The sequence below is a fragment of the Globicephala melas genome, chromosome 17, assembly GCF_963455315.2.
Source record: "Globicephala melas chromosome 17, mGloMel1.2, whole genome shotgun sequence".
Classification (NCBI taxonomy): Eukaryota; Metazoa; Chordata; class Mammalia; order Artiodactyla; family Delphinidae; genus Globicephala; species Globicephala melas.
In genome coordinates this window covers 73787940-73793939 of record NC_083330.1, presented here as the reverse complement: position 1 = coordinate 73793939, position 6000 = coordinate 73787940, and the positions used below count along the sequence as shown (strand labels likewise).

The 6000-nt window shown below is 50.9% G+C and overlaps 1 pseudogene; it reads right to left on the bottom strand.

The window, feature by feature from the left end:
- Positions 1-2152: 2152 nt before the first annotated feature.
- Positions 2153-6000, bottom strand: part of LOC115863411 (eukaryotic translation initiation factor 3 subunit D pseudogene) — a 28227-nt pseudogene continuing 24379 nt past the window's right edge.

Below are 6000 nucleotides of genomic sequence, written 5' to 3'. Positions count from 1 at the left end.
TTAATTTATTTTTGGCTGTGTTGGGTTTTCATTTCTGTGCGAGGGCTTTCTCTACCTGCGGCGAGTGGGGGCCACTCTTCATCACGGTGCGCGGGCCTCTCACTATCGCGGCCTCTCTTGTTGCGGAGCGCGGGCTCTAGGCGCGCGGGCCTCAGTAGCTGTGGCTCACGGGCCTAGCTGCTCTGCGGCATGTGGGATCCTCCCATACCAGGGCTCGAACCCGTGTCCCCTGCATTGGCAGGCAGATTTTCAACCACTGCACCACCAGGGAAGCCCTGAGAGAGGTATTTTGATACGGCATTTAGGGGACCAATGGAGAGTGAGCCCTCCCCAGAGATCCTGAAACCCCAGATGGCCACTAAATAGTCTTCCCAGGAGAATAAAATCAGGTCCCTGTAGAGAGTGCAAGTCGGGTTGGGCTGAATTTTCAGTGCCTGAGCCAGACAGTCTGAGTGCAGCACCTGGTAGGCTGGCCTCCTTCTCCACCTTTCCTGGATACAAGACTCAGCCTTTTGCCAATATTGCTTAACAATAAGAAGAATGGGTAGTAGTAGTAGTAAGCAACTCTACTGCTTAATGATTGTGAAGCATATATTCAATAAATATCAACTTGGACTGGGCACCAAGTTACAAATCTGCACGTAGGTGGACCTGGTCTTGGTCTAGCCTTTCTGCGTAAGACAAAAGCTCACTGCTTTCACCACACGGACTGGTCCATCCTCACGAGTCACCGCTAGGAGGTGCGTCAAATAGACTAGTTTTTCAGAATGAGGAAACTGAGGTCCCGAGACAGGAAGTGACTTTCCCATGTTACAAAGCTAAAAGCATCAGCGCTAACACTTGGACTCTGCCGATCCAGTCGAGACACTTCTCGCGCTCTCACCCACAGCCCCTCACCCCATGCCTCATTCTTCCTCGTCAAAAGGCACAAATTATCCTGAGCTTTCCTTCCTTGTAGAGCAACTGTGAGCATTCCACGTGGCAGCCTGGTGGACAATCCCTAAGTTCCTGTGCTAACAATTAGCCATGAGGCTGCCTGAAAACTGCATTTATTAAAGGACACGCAAACCAGCATCAGCATTACCGGCTGGCTTTCTCCTTGGGGATTCGCAACGCTGCTGCTGCTTATGGTGATGAACGAGTTAATAATGAAGATGAAGGTTTCTGGGGGCCTGAGCAGAGGGTAGCTGTCCACTAAAATGGATTAGCCTTGGCCAGCGGGGGTGGCCCTGAGGGGAACCCTGCTTTATGCTCCTCCGGGGACCTCGTTTAGCACCGACCACCCTGTCATAAGGATCTGTTGCTAAAAGGAAAGCAATTTTGGCCGCCTGCTCGGAAACGCTGACCACTCTGGCTGCCTGGTGATTTCGAGTTTGCAGAGCGGGTCCGGCCCCAGAGGAGGGAGAACTGAGGGGAGACAGAAGTCTGGCTTCTCTGCTTCCTCCAGAGCCAACGGGGTGTGTGGCCTGGGAGAAATCACCTCCCTCTAAGCCTCAGTTTCCTCACATACCAATCAGAGTACAGGACTAGGTGATCCTTCTAGAAAGACCATCTGTGATCCTCTTACTTAAGCCACTATGTAAACTGTCAGTAACGACAACTCACCATCGCCTCCACGAGTATTTGCTGTTAAAATGGAGCCAAAGCCAATAAAACCCAAAAAAACAAAACAAAACAAATGGAGCCAAAGCCTTCAGCAAAAGGCTGAGTTTCCCAGTTTGACACAGTGAGAATTAGCTGAGTTCAGAATGTTAAAATCTCCAAGTTTCAGGGACTGAAACTTTCTCTCTCTCTCTCTTTTTTTTTGCGGTACGTGGGCCTCTCGCTGTTGTGGCCTCTCCCATTGCGGAGCACAGGCTCCGGACGCGCAGGCTCAACGGTCATGGCTCACGGGCCCAGCCGCTCCGTGGCATGTGGGATCTTCCCAGACCGGGGCGCGAACCCATGTCCCCTGCATCGGCAGGCGGCCTCTCAACCACTGCGCCACCAGGGAAGCCCTCTTTTTTTTTTTTTTAAGAGACTAAATAGACTTATCTTTTATTCCAACTGACAAGCTGCAGAGAGCGGCAATCAGACAAACATTCCACCAGGTATCCAAGGCCCTCCCCGGCTAGGCAGAATCCCAGACCCCAGCTCCACCTCACTGTCTGGTTTAGGTTTCTTCCTCCTCCTCCTCCTCCTCCTCCTCGTCGTCCTCATCCCAGCTGAAGGTGCCGTCGGGCAGGCTATAGACACGGACGACCTGCTTGTTGGTGTCCCTGAGGCTGAGGTACTTGCCCTCCTCCAGCTTCATGCAGGTGTCGATGACGCAGCACAGGATGCCCCAGGCGTTCTCCACACTCGGGTTGATCTGGCTGGCAAACTCATTGGGCTTGAACTGCTGGGCGCCCAGGATGACGTGGCATGAGGAGTCTTTCACGTGGTACCAGGACACGTAACCAAGCTTGAGGTACTCGGATCCGGCCAGCAAAGCACAGCAGGTCCAGCAGGCCAGCTTGTAGCTGTTGTTCTTCATCTTGGTGGCAATGACGGCCCCTCACTGAAAACCCAGCTTCTGACGCCAGTCAACGCCATTAGGGTGCCTGGAGTCCCACTCGTTGAGGGTCTTGATGTTGATGAAGGACACAACCCCACTGGCGCCGGTCATGACGCTGTCGTGCTCACAGCGGACGATGAGGTCAGTGTCAACTCCGAGCTTCCACCTGTGGTGACGGCGTGCCACAGAGGCGACCCCATTCTTATCCATGTCGTCCTCCACAAACGGGTTTAGGGTGGGGAAGTGGTATCTTTCCTTCCCCATCCTCAAGTACTGTGGGCAGAAGTGGTGGTTGATGTAGGTTTGCTTCCATGGCCAGGTTGCGGGGCGAGTTGAAGGAGTTACCTTCATCTTGAGGGGACTCGTTGGCTGCCTCACTCACCGTCAGGAGGTCAAAGTCACAGTTTTGTCCCTCTTGTCAAAGAAGAGCTTGGACCCGACTCTCTGGACAACCATGTCCCGGGAATACACAGAGCGAGTGCAGCTCCTCAGTGTGGGCAGAATGGCGTCAGTGGCAAACACGTTCCCCTGAGTCTTTACAAGCTTCCAGATGACTGGTCCCTGGTGGCGCAGTGGTTAAGAATATGCCTGCCAATGCAGGGGACACAGGTTCGAGCCCTGGTCTGGGGAGATCCCACAGGCCGCAGAGCAACTAAACCCGTGTGCCACAACTACTGAGCCTGCACTCTAGAGCCTGCGAGCCACAACTACTGAAGCCCGCGTGCCTAGAGCCTGTGCTCCGCAACAAGAGAAGCCACCGCAATGACAAGCCCGCGCACCGAAACGAAGAGTGGCCCCCGCTTGCCGCAACTAGAGAAAGCCCGCACGCAGCAACGAAGACCCAATGCAGCCAAAAATAAAAAAATAAATACATTTATTTTTTTTTTTAAATCTCTAAGTTTCAGGGGCCACCCCAGATGGAAAGAACTATAATCTACAGGAAGAGGCCTGGGGGACCCTTAACAAACAAACACCTTAGGGGATTCTCCTGATCACGCAAGTCGGGAAGCAGTGGGTAGAGGAATGTAGCCTTGATGGTGGTGTGTGGAATCTGCAGGTTCCAGACCCACGGTTCTCGAGCTTGGGAGCATGGGAAGCACCAGGAGCTTTACCTTCCCTGCCACTCTGATGCCATTTCCAGAAATTCGGATTAAGTTGGAATAGGATTTTGTTTTGGGGGTGTTGGGGGTCTTAAGGACTCCCCAAGCGATGTTCATATGCAGCCAGGGTCAAGAACCTCCGCCCCAAACTCAAACTGGCTGTTACTCCTACGTCCTCAATGTTCCTCCTCCACCACCAAGGGGGTAAGTGGCAATCCAACCAAGTTCTGATGTTCCTGCCAGGGCTCTGCTGAGCCATCTGGCGCCTGGTAGAGACAAGGGAGGCCAGAGGACCAAGTTCCACCACACAGCAGCACGGGAGCAAGAGATGGGAGGTTCCTTGTGCATAATGGGGGCGTCGACTGCTCCGTGTTGCCCGGAGATGGGACTCACATTATGTCTGTTCACGTCATAAGTACTCAGTGGAGGCTGGTTGGATTGAAACCTGGGAAGAACCAGGACGGCTTTTAGGAGATCACAGGAATCCTTCAGTCCTAAGATACTTGGCAAATACTGCCAAGAGCAAGTTGATCATTTTATTCAATTTTTAAAAGCAGAAATCGTGGTAACTATAGCTGCTATTTTTTGAGCTCCGACTATGCCCTCTGCACTGGGTTAGACCCAACAATGAGCACCACCAACCCTCACACCATCCGCAGAAATTAGGAGTCTGACCCCATGCGTCTTAGGCAAGGACACTCAAGGTCAAAGACGCGAAGGCTGCACAGCCAGCACAGAACAGAGGTCCAAATCCACGTCTGCTCCCTTCCCCAGGACACGCCAGCCCCACAGTTTATTCAGTAGATTGTCTGATCTCTGTGTAATGAAGCGTCTCCCTCTGCCCATCACCTAATTCCATGTAATCTCCGTGAGCGCTGTCTCTGGAGCACTGTCTCTGTAGGAGAGAGCCGCCCTTCTCAGCCGTCTGAAATGTCTAGACAAGGAGCGGGGGCCCGTCTGTAGGAGGTGGTGTGGCAGTTAAGCGGCCAACGTAAGTCTATTACGGGAGGAGCGTCCATTCTGAGGGTGACCTGACATTTTTTAAATGTCTATTTGCCACCAACAATATCCTTTCAAACGTTTCAAAAATCCTCTAAAACCAACAAAGTCAGCCACAGTGTGAATCAGCCTACCTTCCCTGTCACTGCCTGAGTAGTGCTATTTCAGCAATGAAAGGAGATGTGTGTTTCTGTGTGTATACGCATGTGTGGGCGTGTGTATGTGCATCTGTGTGTATGCATGTGTGGGCACATAAGTGTGGGCACATGTGTGTACATGTATTTGAATATACGCGTCTGTGTATGTGCATGTGTCTGTGCATGGGTGGGCACATATGTGAGTACATATGTGCATGTGTGCGTATCTATGTTTGTATGTGTGTGAGTTTGCGTGCATGCGGAAACACGTGTGTATATATGTGTGTGGTTTAAATCCTATGGATTTAGAAGCCATAGGGACTAGGACGTGTAGACAAGACAGAAAAGTCCCCAACAACAAAGTGGACACAGGACAGAATAGAAGGACCTGATTCCGTTCATTCCTTTCACGATGCAGAAGGAGAGAAAAGAGCACAGATCTGAAGACACAATCAGGCCTCGAATCCCAGCTCGCCTCTGGTAATTTATCAAATGGGTTATAGGACTCAGAATCCTCAACTATTATATAGAAGGAGAAAATAGCTGTATATGCAACTGATGCCCACCTTGATCACTTGCAGATCTCAGCAGGTCATTTAACTTCTCTGTGCCTCAGTTTCCCCATAGGATTCTTATGATGATTAAATGAGCTAATAAATGTAAAACAAAACATATGGCATGTAATAAGTGTCACTGTTACTCCTAACTCAAAAATATTATTGCTTTGTTCCACTTCACTATCCTGGGAAAGACATCAAAGACATATTTCCTTTAATATTCAAGTTAGAGAAACTGCCACCCCCATGACTGTGAATCGACAAAGCATCCGGTCTTTCTCCTGGGGCTGCCCCCTCTCCGAAATGACTATGGCTCTCCAAGCATTGCTTAATGGTTCTACTAACCCGCTCTGGTTGCAGATATTTCTTCTTTCTCCAGCCATTCACGGTCCAAGTTGTCATTACTCCACAATTTCTTTTACAGAAAGTATCCTGGTTTGTTCTAAGCTTGGGCACAATCTTCTCTGTTCACTCCTCCGCACCCACTACCCCGCCGGTTTCTAACATTGCCTGGGATTTGGCAAACCTTACTCCATGCTAGAGGAATAGCAAACAGAAAGCAACGAGTGGCGTATGTTTCTCCCGAGGTTGTTCCTGGGTCTCACAACTGTTAACTCAAACTTGGGATTTCATTTCACAGCTGGCAGCCTTCCTGGTGGAGGAGGCATCCA